Source organism: Echinops telfairi, unplaced genomic scaffold, assembly GCF_000313985.2.
Source record: "Echinops telfairi isolate 266 unplaced genomic scaffold, ASM31398v2 ScPeMD7_7457;HRSCAF=8495, whole genome shotgun sequence".
Lineage (NCBI taxonomy): Eukaryota > Metazoa > Chordata > Mammalia > Afrosoricida > Tenrecidae > Echinops > Echinops telfairi.
The window spans coordinates 23,356,895-23,372,036 of record NW_022111357.1 but is presented as its reverse complement, the minus strand read 5'-3'; positions in this window follow the sequence as shown (position 1 = coordinate 23,372,036).

The following is a 15,142-nucleotide window of genomic DNA, read 5'->3' as shown; positions in this document are numbered from 1 at the left end:
TTATACATGAGTTGCTGTGGATTTGTTTCTCTAAAGTACCTAGACTAATACACAGCCCAACTGGTAACCACCGTGCCACCAGGGCTCCAGGTACTAACTATTAAAGATGGGTGACTTGAATCCATCCAGAATCCAAAAGAAAGACCTCATGATCTACTTCCAACAGATCACAGTCTGGAAAGCCCTGCAGAATACAATCCCACGCTGACAAGCACAGGCTGTCCGGAGTCTAAGTCTACTCCATAGCAACTATTTTGGATTTGTTGTTACACCAAATGTTATACCAAGTAATGCAGGCGGTATTGGGCTGGACAATTCAGATGACAGGTGGTTTGAGAGAAATGCCTTCTTGTTTACTGTTTACTGGAAAGAGCAGATTCCAAGTTTACCCTGCCCTGTTCAAAGCACCTGTTTAAGGGGCAGCCCAAAGCCTCAAGTGAAATCCCATCCATGTTTGATCTAATTTACTGCACAGTTTGGAGGCCAAGTTGTGTCCCTCTGGAGGAGGAAGAGTTTTTCCTTAGGGGAAATGAATTGGTTTTAATGGTGGTGGAACATTTTGGAGAGGGATATCAATAATGGTTGTACAACACAAAGAGTATAATCAATGGCACTGAAGTATACACGTGGGCGTTGTTGAATTGGAGAATGTTTTGCCGTGTATATTTTTGCTATAAATGAATAAAAAGGTACTTGGATAACAATGAGTGTGGGGTGGGTGGGGAGAACATGCTCTAAAATTGATTGTGGTAAAGATTGTACAACTCTTCTTGGTACGGTTGAGCTGTTGAATGGCATGAATACGATATGTGGATGAAGTGCCAATAAAACAGATTTTTAAAAAATGTGTCCCTCTTTCTCTAAAATCCATTCTGAAATTGCTAAGAAACTGCCCTTTGGCTAGAATGAGGATTAGTTGAGGGTCAGAACCCTGGATTTGAATCCCACCTCTGCTACTTACCAGGAGTGGGAGCTTGTGCAAATCGCGTTCTCTGTCTGAGCCTCAGTTTCCTCTCTGTAAAATGGGCTTGGAACTGCTGATCTCGAGGAGCGAGGAAGAGGGAGAGCCTGTGTCTGCAGCCCTGGCAGCCTGCCTGGCACACAGCACGAGTGCTCTGTGAACGACAGCGTCCTTCTTCAGGCCTGAAGAATTTTGCTGAGCCACCCCCAGCCACAGGGGCCCCCTGGGCCTCCTCTGTCCACCAGGTGGACAGCATAGCAGGCTGTGGCATTGTTCTGCAGCCAGAGCCCTGCTTCCTGTTTACAGGACCCTGCAGATGCGCAGCTTGACCTGTGGATGGTGGGGACTTCCTGCGGCCTCCCTAAGGCCCAGGGAGCTGTGGGCCTTCTCTGACCAACAGGCGTGTTTTCGCTGGACCGGGGCTGAGGAACTTGAAGGGATTTGTGGGTAGTGAGTGGCCAAGCAGAGAGATTCTGTCCCTAACGAGTGGCCAGACCTCTGTACTCCCTCCTTGTACCCAGAGATGGCAGTGGCAGTGGGGGTGAATCCTATGGATCCAAGGTTTTGTGCTGCCATCACTTCTGTCCTGGGGCCACCACGGCCACCTCACAGGGAGACTATTCAGAATGCCACCTTCTCTGTCTGGTTCTAAGGTCAGATCACAGCAGGCCACTGCCTCCAAGCACCACCGATCCTTGTAGGTCTCCAGATTCGACGTGTTTCCAAGGTCAATGCCATCCCACACACTGGCTCTTCTGAGCTACTATTGACCCTCCCATCACCAAGGAGACGAGGAGAGCTCAGCAGGAAGCAACTGGGTGTGACATTTGAAGCCACATAAGTGGGCTCTGTGACCTGAAACAGCCCCTGGGCTACCTAGGCCTGAGTTCTCGGGTGGGGGCGCACTCAATTGTCCTCACAGGAAGTTTCAGGCCTGACCTGAGATCAGGAAGAGAGACTAAGCTATATTGGAGTCTAAAGACCCTGGGGTGGTGCAAACAGTTTGCACCCTCCTACCAACCAGGAGGTTGGCGGTTTGAGCCCACTCCGTGGTGCCACAGCAAAAAGAGTTGGCAACCTGCTTCTGCCGTCTGTCTACAGCCAGGGGAGTCTAGGGAGCTCAGCGCCACTCTGCCACACTAGGAGCCCAAATCCATTCTGTGCTAATGTGTCTGGTTCATAGGACAGGTGGAGAAACTGAGGCCTGGAAAGGGACTTGGTGTGCCCGCGGTCTGAGGGCAGTGTGGCGGCACAGCTGGGCAGGAAGCAGGGTCTCCAGGATTCCTCAACTGCGGTGGGATGGTGGATGGCTTGGTGACCCACGGGGCCTGGTTTCTCAGGACACAACTCCGTTGGGTGTCTGAGTGTTTGGCATCCTCAGTGTCCCAGGGAAACTTTCCCCAGCCATGCGCAACAAGATCAAGTCATAGAGAAAAGGGGCCACCTCACTGGGACCCTTCCAGCCCACACCTGTTCCTGATAGAACCCCTCTCTTCTGAGATCACCCCGAGGGACCCTCTTCCACCTGTCCCTGTCCCCAGTTGTTTGTTCCAGTGGCCCTCACATTGCTGTTGTTGGGGGCTGTCAAGAATCTCCGGCCCATCATGGAGCCATGTGACCGAGTAGAAATGCTGTGTGTGTGTGTGTGTGTGTGTGTGTGTGTGTTCCAGGCTGTGCCCTTCACTGAGGCAGATTACCCTGTCTTTCAGGGGGGAGTTATGAGGTACATTCAAATATTGACCTTTGGTAGCGGTCCCAGTGCTTATGTGTTGTGCAGGCAGGACTCCTCCCTTCGCGTGGCAGACCCTCATGGCTACCCTGGTAATTAAGACCACATCTTTAAGAGACTCACTCTGGGTCTAGCACTCAGAACACTACCTGCCTCGTGAATCCCGATGAGTGTTTACTGATCTCCTTCTTTTGCCTCCAAGGGACCGGATGCTCAGAGCATCCACAATCAGGGCCACAGGGAGGCTGTGGTGAAGGACTGGGAGTGAGTAGTCACTGTTTCCTCACAGGGGGCAACTGAGGCTAAGACGCTAAGGGAAGCCGGGAACCCCAGCGGTCCACTGCAGCCAGAAGTCAGAGATTGCAAACTGAGGTCCATTCGGCCTGTAAAGGTTCGTGTCCCGCCGCAGCGTGCCGGGGCGGTTTTCAAGTTGCCAACCTATCCAACCCTGGGTCCCTAGATTCTCTTGAAAAGGCAACAACCTACTTGAGAGCCAGGTACACTGGCCCTCCAGTGAGCCGTGTGGTCCCCACCACTCCCTGCTACCACCATGAAGCGCATCCCTGCCTGGCCCTGCCGGCCCTTGCATTTGTAACCCCCGACCGAAACGGCTGTGTCCTTCCCGGGAGTCTTGTCCACAGAGGGTTGTCACAGACCATTTATTTTCCACGATTGTGACCTGGTACCCACTGTCCATTTCCCAAAGGGTGCTGTCACCACCAGTGAGAGGGTTTGGAAATGGGCTCCGGGGCACTTAAACCGGAGCGGATTGCTTCCCAGAACCTGGGCAGGCGGCCCAAAGACAAGATCCCATTGCCAAACAAGGGGATCTCTGGCAACTTCAGCCCCGGCCTTTGCTGGAGCAATGGAGAGGGGCTCCGGTGACTGAGCCGATATGTGCTACTCACGTTGGTGGCATCATCCATGTACTGCAAAGGGCCAGCCCCGCGGGGGGACACCACCATGGAGGTGCTGTGGGCGGCGGCGCTGCAGTGCTCCGGGATGGCCAGGATGGAGCTGGGGCTGGAGCACGGCTGTTGGAAAGCCTGGTCCGGTTGGTCCAGCTGGAGGGAGTGGGTGGCTTTCTCGAGGTAGTTGACCGCAAGCTTTGGCAGGTTCAGCGCGGATTTGGGGCAGAGGGAGTAGAAGGAATTGGTGGATCGGTCAATATAGTTGATGCCTTTGATGAGCTGGTCCAGGAAGGTGGGGTTGGAGGAGCTGGAGGGTCGATCTGTGTCAAGCAGGCAGTGGGGGGTGCTGCAACTGGCGGGTTTTCTGGTCACCTTGGGCCGGTTCACCAGATGGCTCATCTCCACGCACTTGGAGTTGTAGGGCCGTCCCATGCAGACCTGGCTCAGCTGGAGTTTGGGGGGACGGGAGCTGGGCCCCTGCTCTGAGAGGCTGCTGCAGGTGCTGAACTCCGAACCACTGGGTGTGCAGGTGTGCTTAAGGCTGCTGACCCCGGGGAGGCTGGGGCAGTGGGGCCAGCCTGCAGTCCGGCTGGGAAAGGACACGCTGTTGGGACGGCCCACGGGGCGTCCAGACATTGTGCATGCACACCTGGAGCTCAGTTACCTGTGTCTGGTGAGGAGAGAGAAAAGTCAGCTCATGTCACTCAGTCCGTGACGCGTCCCAGCACGCCTTCTTTCCAGATGCCCTCTGCTCTCAGGGCCCCAGCACCCACCTCCCTTCTCTCCCCTCACCCGTCCTACTCCCCTGCACAGGGCCTTTCAGACGGGGCTTCTACTCTTCAGAAAACCCAAAGAGCAGGACGGAGCATCAGAGCAAGTCAGGACCTCCGCACGCCCACAGCCAGAGGACGCTTGGAAAGTGGCTCCGTCTCCTTATGGTTTCTTTCCAGGCACATTCTGCAATTCCCACCTGTCTTTTCAAAATTCCAAGCAGTAGCATCGACGTTTTTTTAAAGGAATGAATCCGCTAGCTAACGGGCCCAGCAGTCCACCAAAGTTAAGGTCTACTCCCGCAGAGCTTTCCGGTCTCAGAAAACCTACACAGGGCAGTGATGAGTCGGAATGGATCGCCCGGCCATGGGCTGCTTTGTTTTTAAGGTAAAGTCGATTGCAAACTGTCTGGCTATCTCGTGTGTGGTCAGCAAAGATAACCCACTGTCAATTAAACCACAGGACCCGGTCCACTGTGCCCTATTTTAAAGCATGCCTTAGGATCAAGTAATAATAGTCCGTTGCACTCGCATTAGACATGGGGACCTGTGCTGGGCATCTCATTTAATGCTCCCTACACATCAGAAGACCCTCAACAAGCGGGATGGACAATGGGCTGCTCAATGGGCTCAGGCATAGGAACCATGGTGAGGATGGCGCAGGACTGACTGGGCAACGTGCACAGGGTCGCTATGGGTCAGGCTCGACGGCACCAAAACAGATTGGAGGTCGTCACTGTCTTATTCTCAGTTGCAGAGGGGAAAACAGGTTTGGACTTGCCTAAGACCACACAGCTTTTTAAGCAATGGGACTGGGGTGCCACCTCAGATGGGTCTCCTCACCCCTGACACACAAAGCTACATCATCACTGGGGTGCCTTTGGGGTCGCTCACAGTTTCCCAAAGTTGAATTCTCACCATCCCTGCCTGCCCGCCTGGGTGGAGATGCTGATGGGGAAGAAGCAGGCAGGGGGACAGGGGAGGGGTCATCCTGTAGCTATGTCTGGTCATGACTTCCCTTGACCATGGAAGATCTCCCTGCCCGCCCCATAAGAGAAGTGATATCAGTGTCCCCACTTCTCCTGGTCCCAAAGTGGGCACTTCACAGAACCTTACCAGTCCACGGTTTGCCCAGCCTATGTGCTTGACTCCCATCCCTGGGCCTGCCAGGGCCAGTCCAGAGCGGCGTGGTCCCCACCCCTCCTGGTCCTCTCTTTTCCAGTGTCCCTTTCTGCCTCCCGGCCAGAATGAGGGCTCTGATCTCTCCCCCTCCCCTCCTGCTGTCAGTTGATGCTGATTTTCCAGCTCTGCTGGTGAGACCAGAGCTGTGCTTTAGCCTGTTCCACCCAGAAAACAGCTGGCCGCCTCTCTGGAAGCCTGCGGGCCCCACAGCTGCTCCTGTCCTTTGGGTCTGACTGAGGTGGAATGTCAAAATCCAAGTCTCTTCCCTCCCAGGCCTAACCCACCCTGTCTCCTCCTCTGGAAAGATGGGAGGCAACTGAGGGCTAGTCCCCCAGACTGCTGCCCTGCCTCCTTCTGTCTCGAGTGCCCTCTCCCTCACTCACTCTTCAGGAGGTAGATGATGTAGACCTCGTCTTGGACTCCAGTGGGGGCTCCCTCAGCCCCACTCCAGACTGCTGGCCATGTCATAGAACCATGGAATCCTGAAAGCCGGGAGGGGCCCCCAGGGTCATCCAGGTCATGCCCCTGTCTCAGGGCCAGAGCCACTTTAATCCCTCCAGGACAGATGGGCCTTATTTTAAAAACCAGGCTGGGGTGAACATTTTTCAGTGCTCCTTGCTGCTTTCACAGTGCTACTTCTACTGAGAGTCCGGGAATCCTTAGCTGGGTCTGGTGGCGTAGTGGGTCACAAGTTGGATTGCTAACCTCAAGGTCAGCTGTTTGAGCCCACTAGCCCCTCCCTGGAAGGAAAATGAGACGGCTGGCTCTCGTAAAGATGTACAGTCTTGGAAACCCTAGTGAGCCATACTTCTCTGTCCTACAGAGTCACCGTGAGTTGGAATCCACTCGATGACAGGGGGCTTTGTTTTCTGTTTGCTTGTTTTTCTGTGGTCAAATTTCACCTCTGTTCTCTTTGAATCAGCAAGTACGTATCGAGTCTCCTTCAAGTGCTGTGTCTTTGGCTGACCCATTCCTGGGCACAAGAACAACTCCTTTCCCCCTGCCTCTTTCTCTGGTGGGGCTGAGCACCTGCTACGGACTGTCCCCGGCGGCCAGCGGCCAGAGCCCAAGGCTTCTTCAGGGAGCAGAGCTTAGCGCTCCTTTCACGCCCCACCCTTGCTCACCCAGCTTTGCTCCAGCGAGACTCATCCTTTTCTGTTGAATGAACGAACCAGATTCCCCTCGAAGGCCTCCGTATCCGCCAGGAAAGGCTCCCTTTTATCATTTATGAGCACTTGCCTCAGACATTGAAAATACATTTTCACTTTTAAGTTTGAAAAGAACTATATGTATTAAGGTGACCAGACGTCCCTCTTTTGGCAGGACAGTCCCAATTTTTTAACAATTTTTCCCACGTCCCGCGGCATTTTTAAAAAGTCCCGATTTTTGGAAAGAATGCTCGACAAGCTAGGGTATACGGTTTTTGGCTGCCACGTGGCTATTTCGCCAGTATATGAGTTTTATCAATGATGTCCCGCTTTACCAATGTTAAAATCTGGTCACCTTAATATCTATATTACAGTTTATATTTATTTGGTCAAACGTTTACAGAGTGGATTGGATTTCCACTCAGCAGTTCATGCACCTTAGCATCCTTGACATTGACCGCACCACATGTAACAGCGCTTGTCCCACGCCCTCTCTGTGTTTACTGTTTCCCGTCATCCTACGTTCCTGCCCCTTCCTGCTTTCGGAGCTTTATCCCTGGCCCGTAGCTCTTCACCCAACTCCTATCTCGTGCCATGGTTCACCCCACAGGCCTGTCTACCCCTGGGCAGAACGCTGAGCCACAGGGGTGAGTTCAAGTCCAGGCCACGGTCTCAGGGGCTGCCCCAGGCTCTGTCAGAGCAGCGCATGGTCTTGTTCGGGAGCCTGCATTTTGTTCTACCCTCTCCCATCTATCTGAGAGGGGATGCCCTGCGGGGGATCTTTTTCAGAGCTGTCAGCAGCAGGGGTCAGGCACCATCTCTTTCTGGTCTCAGGCCATAGAGGCTGGCTGGCGTTCACATGGTCCATTCGTCCTTTGAACTAATTGTTCCCAAACTTGAAAAGATTTCCAATTCACTGGACGCTGGGCGTTTATGTAAGTGGTAGTGAGCTATCCGGAGAAGAACCGTAAGAGGGGTGGACAGCTTGAAGAACCGAGTCAATGTCGCTGAACTGGACGTGTGGCGGATGTATGTTTTCTCACCTATTTTTCACCAAAATAATAACATTTACTGAAAATCTAAAGATCACGAATTCCCATAACCCTTCCTTTAGCGTTATTGCCACATCTTTCATTCCATAGGTATGTATAGTTTCCTGTCAGATGCTACTGACTCAGTGGCCTTACAGGCCACAGAAGGGAACACTGCCCAGTCCTGTAGCATGGGCACAATTGTCCAGCCTGACCCCATCGTAGTAGCCACTTCTCAATCCATCTCAAGGAGGGTCTTCTATGGTCTCGCGGACCCTCTACTTTTCCAAGCATGATGTCGTTGTCCTGGAATTGGTCTTTCCTGAAAACATGTCCAAAGTACATAAGGCCAAGTCTTGCCATCCTGCCTTCTAGGGATCATTCTGGCAGTACTTCTGCCGAGACAGACTTGTCTGTCCTTCTAGCAGTCCATGGCATGTTCAGTATTCACCACTAACACCGCGATTCAAATGCATCGATCCTCTTCGGATCTTCCTTATTCACCGTCCAGTTTCCTGTCTACATGAAGTGATGGAAAATACCATGGTTTGCTGTGTGATCATGAGGTGTTGACAGGATCAGGTATCAGGCATCAGAAGACGCAAAACAAACAACTGTTTCGATGTGAACAAAACATCTGTAGACAATTGGACATCCCCTCACAGAAGGGTCACAAGGAAGGGACTAGCCAGTCGGTGCAGTATAGCACTGATGAAACATACAACTTTCCTCTAGTTCTTTAATGCTTCCTCCTGCCCACTATCATGACCCCAATTCTACCTTACAAATCCGGCTAGACCAGAGTATGTACACTGGTACAGATAAGAGGTCTCGACACACAGAATCCAGGACAGATAAACTCCTCAGGAACAATAGTGGGAGCAATACCATGAAGGCAGGGGGAAGGTGAGGGGAGAAAGAGGGAACCAATCGCAAGGGTTGACATATAATCCCCCCACCCCCAGGGGTACGAACAACAGAAATGTGGGTAAAGGGAGACAGCGTCTGGTATAAAATATGAAAATGATAATAATTTATCAAGGATTCACCAGGATGGGAGAATGGGGAAGGGAGGGGAAAAAAGAATTGATACCAAGGGCTCAAGTAGAAAGAAAAGGTTTAGAAAATAATGATGGCAACATATGTACAAATGTGCTTGATACAATTGATGTATGGATTGTTATAAGAGTTGTAAGAGCCCCTGAGAAAATGATTTATTAAAAAAGAAAAGAAAGATCAAGAAGAAGAAAGAAAGAAAGAAAGAAATATCCTGGTTTGGGACAAAGTGATGTATTTAGTCCTTAAAGAGACATCATTGCTCTTTTACATTTAATAGAGCAGCAGATTTGCCCTGAAACATTCTTCAGGCCTGGATGTGAACTCAACCCCTTGGCTCTATGTTCTGCCCAAGGATAGACAGGCCTTAAGTTGAACAATGACACCGGAGAGGTGCGCATCCTTCACAGCACTCAACCATAGGAGGTCAGATGAGAAGTGCCGGCCCAGGGATAAGGCCAGGAAGGTGGGAAGGGGCAGGAATGGAGGATGAATAGGAACAGTAAACACAGAGAGGGCGTGGGACAAGCGCCGTCTCATTGTGCAGACTGCGGTCAATGTCACGAATCCTAATATGCATGAATTATGAGTAGAAATCCAATATACTCTGTAATCTTTTACCCAAATAAAAAAATTAAAATAAAATAAATTCAAGCTTAAAAGTAAAGCTGAATTTTTATTATTTGAGGAAAAGTATTCATAAATGATAAAAGAGGGGCTTTTCCTGGTGAATACCGTGAGGCCTTCAAAGGGGGATTTTGCCCGATGTACTGCAGGTTTACTGACTGCAGCTTCCATGAGTGTTGATTGTGGATCCAAGCAAAATTAAATCCTTGACAGTTTCCATCTTTTCTCCATTGATCATGTTACCCATCGGTCCAATTGTGAGGATTTGGGTTTTCTTTACACTGAGTTGTGATCCATACGAAGGGCTGTCATCTTCGACCTTCATAGTTAAGAGCTTCAAGTCCTCTTGACCTTCAGCAAACAAGGCTGTGTCACCTGCACTTAGCAGGCTGCTGTCATGTCTCCCTTGAATCCCGACGCCTCCTTCTTCTTCCTATTGGCCACTTCTTGGTCCTTGTTTAGCACACAGATTGAATTAAGTGTAGTGAGAGGAAACAGCCCTGCACGCCTTTCCTGATTTTAAACCATGCAGTATCCCTCGTTCTTTTGGACAACTGCCTCTTGGTTTATGTACGGGTTTCTCAACAGCACAATGCAATGTTCTGTAATTCCCATTCTTCAAAATATGTTCCATTGTGCATTATGATTCACACAGCCGAATGTCAATGAAACACTAGTAAACATCTTTCTGATAGTTTCTGCTTTTAGCAAATCCACCTGGCATCAGCAACAATAGCCCTTGTTCCACATCCTCTTCTGAATCTGGCCTGAACTTCAAGCAGCTCCCTGCCAATGTATTGTTGCAACTGTTGTTGGATGATTTTCAGCAAAATTTTACTTGCATGTGATATTAATGATCTTGTTCTATAACTAGGACATTCTGTTGAGTTGCCTTTCTTTGGAAGGGGCACAGATATGGATCTCTTCCAGTCAGTTGGCCAAGTGTCTGTCTTCCAAATTTCCTGGTGTAGATGAGTGAGTGCTTCCAGTGCTTCATCAGCTTGTTGAAACATTTCAGTTGGTGCTCCATCAGTTCCTGGAGCCCTCTTTTTGGCTAAGTGCAGATTGGACTTCTTCCTTAGGCACCATTGGTTCTTGTTCACACGCTACCTCCTGAAATGATGGAATGTCCACTGGTTCTTCTTGGCTCAATGACTGTGTATTCTTTCTATCTTCTCTTGATGCTTCTTACATCATTGGGTGTTTTGCCCACAGGATCTTTCAGTCCTGCCACTCGAGGTTTGAATCTTCTCCTTAGTCCTTTCAGTTTAGGAAATGCCAAGAGCAAAACAAATGAACAGAAGAGACGCGGAACACGCTCCTCCTTTGTGGTTCTCTGACTCCAGGACTCTGCACCTTTCGCCGGCATATCTTCCTTCTCGAATGCCTTTTGAAATCTTCTGTTCAGCTCTTTGACGTCATCCTTTCTTCCATGCGCAGAAGCTGCTCTACGATGAAGGGCACGTTTCAGAGTCTCTTCTGCTCCCACTGTGATCCTTCCTTCTTTCTTTCCTATCTTTTTAATGACCTTCTGCTGTCCTCATGAATGACCGTCCTGCTGTCCTCCCACGGCTCATCAGGGATTCCGTCACGAGGGTTTCATGGGCACATCTTGACTAAAGATACATCCTACTCTAATCCCACCTCATTAACATGGCAAAGATGCCCATTCCCAAATGGAATTATAGCCACCAGCACTGAGGTGAATACATATATATAGATGATATGTAAAACCCCACCTGATTCACAATAAAACATTTAAAAGGCATAAACTGGATATCCGATCATCATTTTTGTGTTCTACAATTTCAGCAACTTCTCAGTCGTCCATTAACTTGCCTCGAACCACCCCCTCCTTTTTCCCTATCTCCTTTTTAATGGCTGGTATCTTCCCCTTTACCCAGTTGTACCTCTGCCCCTCACTTCCCTTCCCCCACCCCTGGTAACCATCAAAGTCTGTTTCTTTTAGTATGAAACCTTAACTTCATTTTCTTTATATGTATAGGAGAGGTGGCATAGAATAGTTGTCCTTTTCTGTTTGACTAACTTCATTCAGCAAATCCTCCAAATCCGTCCATCTCAGGACGTGTTTCACAGTTTTATCACGGTTCTTTAGCAATGAGTAGTGTCCATTGTGGGTATGCTCCAAAGCGTATTCACACTCTTCCCCGATGGACCTTTGGTTGTTCCAGCTCCTTGCTGCTGTGGACGGCACGGCCGTGAACATGGGCGCACGGTAGCCCGTGCTTCATTCCCCGTGTCTTCTGGGTGTATACTGAGTAGGGCGGTGGCTGGTCATGCGGTATTTCCATGTCCAGTGGTTTGAGGAAATCCCATCTCGCTTTGCACCGTGATTATACTGTTCTACAGTTCCACCCACAATGTATGAGGGTTCCAATCTCACCGCGCTCTCCGGGGTGCTTGTTGTTGCCTGTGTCTTTGAACTTCGCTGCCAAGGCTGGGTGAGGTGGTATCTCAGCGTGATTTGATTGGCAGCTCTCAAATGCCTAGTGATGGCGCGCATTCCTTCACAGTGTGTTGGCTGCCTGGGTGTCTTCTTTGATGAACTGTCTATTCATGTCCTTTGCTCATTTTTTAATTGGCTTATTTTTTTAATGAGGTGTTGCCGTTTTCTATAGATTGCGGAGATTAGTCCTTTGACTTCTATATCATTGCCAATATTTCCCCCAGCCGGTGGATTCTCTTTTCTCTTTTGATGTATGTAACAACCTATTTTTGAGGGAATAATTCAATCCACAACAACATAGTTGATTCCCATTCATGGCTACTCTGTGTGTCAGAGTGGAATTGTGCGCTATGGAATGTAAAGGGGTTGATTTGGGGGGAGGGAGACTCTAGGTCTTTCTTCTGAGGCACCCCTGAATGGACTCAAACCTCCAGCCTTGTGGCTGACAGCAGGGTCAAGTGCATTACAGACGGCCTCCTTTTTAGCCTCTTTCAATAAAGGAGACTTTGCTGGAGTGCAGGCTAGTTAGTGGTTGTGGAGAATATCCTCTAAGTTAGGTTTATCTGCTGCTCCCAAAAGATCAGATCCAGGTTTACAGAGCACTTCAACATTGACATGTTCAGGGGACACTCCGAATCCATAATCTCTGAGCATGGCGGGCCTCTGCCCCACGGAGTGGCGACAGTCCCCGAAAAGGGAGCGAGGAGGAGAAGGAGGAGGAGAGGGATCAGAGGGACACCCAGAAGGAGGAAGGGGACCGTGGGGGGACTCAGTGACCCAGGAAGTGGTGCTGGAGGCAAGGTCTGGTTTTGCTCTGGGAAGGGGGCCTGCAGGCAGGCAGCCAGCTGGAGGGCTGGGCCTCTCTGCTGTTTGTCCTGAAGGTACCCAGGCATCCAGATCACTGGCCATGTCTGGCCTGGGCACCAAGAGCCTCTGGAAATAGCTTCAGGACAATTATTTCAGGATGAATGTGTCACTCCTCCATCTTCCCAGAAAGCTGGTCTGTGTCCTAGGAAATCAGGAGAGTCCCCCCATGCCTCCCCAACCCCAGGCCCTCCGGGGCCATGTAGACCTTCGGCGCCAGAAGGGGCCGGGGCCTGGAGTGGGGTCAAGGAGACTAAAAGTCTACGCTCCTGGAGCTCAGAGCTCTCAAGACCCAGCCTGGAGTCAGGCCAGGCAGGCAGTGGTCCAGCTGACTGCCAGCTGAGGACACATGATGGGGAGGGGCGGGTCGGGTCTGGGGGAGCTGTCTGCGCTACCTCTTGCCCAGGCTCACCCCAAGAAGCTGACATCAGGGGACCCCGTTCTGTGGGCCAGTGCCCCTGATGTGGTCGATGCTGACCTCTGACACCCACCTTGGCAGCACCCTGGCGCGGTAGGCTGTCTAGATGAGGTCACTGAGGCTCAGGGAGGGCAAGCTGACCTAAAATCCAAACCGAACCGAACCCTGGCTCACGTGACCCTACAAGGCAGAGTAGAACTGTTCCTGAGGCTGTGAATCTTTACGGGAAGCAGACCACATCCTCTTTCTCGCAAGGAGGGGCTGGTGAGTTCAAGCCACTGACCTTTCTGTTAGCGGCCCAGTGCTTGATCCCAGGGGCCACCAGAGCCCCTTCAAGCTCAACTCACAAGTCAGAGATAGGGCCTCGCCTTTTGGCTCTGGAACCTCCGCTTCAGCGCTGAGCCAGGATGAGGACAGGTCACCTCATCTCTCAGCGAGGGTTCCTCGTGAGGAACGCCGTGAGCTGAGCGAGGTACGGAGGGGCACGGACAGGCTGGTGGGCATCGGAGGGCCTCTTATCCACTGTGCCTTCACCCAAGCCTGGCTGCTCTCCTTCCCTTAGCAGGACAGAGCTGGACTCCAGGGTCCCAGACCGCGCTGGGTGCCAGGGGTGGCTACCCTCCACAGGCCAGTTGGCCTGTCTCTAACCTGGGTCCTCAATTCCGTGTCAAGCCAGCTGCAAATAAGGGTTTCCGTAGCCTTTCCACATCCTGTCTCCCTGGTACCTCACTTCCCTGCACCCCGGCCTCCTCCCTTCCTGGCCTCAGCCACCAAGACTTTAGGGGGAGGCCATTACCCACCCCAGGCAAGCAGAGGTCAAGGGTGTCTGTCTCATTCCCCTTAAGGGCAGCCCCCTTCTCCCTAGACCTTAGGACCCTGCCCCATTAGTGCGCGTGCTACTTGTTTATCCCCTTACCTGCCACCCAGCAGATGGTAGGAGGAATGTCCCATCAGAGAACCCCAGTGAATAGCAAGGCCCACTCAGCAGCCACCCTTGTGTGACATCCATGTTATTCCAGGGCCCCACTGAGCCCAGCACTATGAACACAGTGGGGGGTGGGGGGCATGTGTGCCCCAGCTCGGTGGGTGCTGGCCAGGACTCACTTGCGTCCTGAGTTGCATCTGGGCCAGCCTGCCTGCAGGGTTGAAAATCTCTGCAGGGCCAGGTTCAAGTCCTCTCCCAGCTGCAGCCTTCCACCCACCAGAGTGCTGTGAGTCACCCACCCTCACCCCCAACACCCTCCAGCCTCCGGGGCCTCAGTTCACCGTGTGCCAGAAACAGCGCTTCCCTAAGCTCTGATATGACAGGTACAAGCTGGGGCAGATCTGCGCTCCGGGCCGTTGAGCTGGGTGTGGCTTGGCAGCAGTCTGAGCCAGTCTAGTGTCTACTTTTGGCACTGGGTAGCCAGTCTCCAGGGGACAGAGTTCTTATCTTTATGGGGACTGGGAAATTCCCTCCAAGGAGGGCGAGGGGGGGCGCCCCTGGTCTTTCATAGGGTGAGCTTGCTGGGAGCCGAGTGGCCATGGGAGGCAGGACAGCGTGTAACTGCTGACCTTGAGTAAGTAGCGGAACTTCTCTGAACTTCAGCTCTTGTTCTGTAGAGTGAAGTCAGGAGGGTCCCCAGCGAGTGCAGTTGACTTGGCTGTCCTACCGTGTTTATGGACTGTCCCCGGTGTTCCAGGCACAGTGCTGAATGTCCCCATCAGCTTACAAGCTGTGACAATGATGCTCTGGAGCTAGCTTAGACTGGCTTGCGGGAGTCGGTTGGGAATGCAAGAGAAAGATGTGGCAATCTGCTTCCACCAAGGTTTACAGCCTTAGAAACTTACGAGGGCATGTCCACCTGGTGCTATAGGGTTGTGGTGAGCTGTAAGCAGCTCAATGGCCGTGGGCTAGTTCTAAGATTGTTGGTAGCTTGAAATCAGTCCTGTTGGAAGTATTTATACCATAGTGCTTGGCAAATGCTACAAAGCAAGG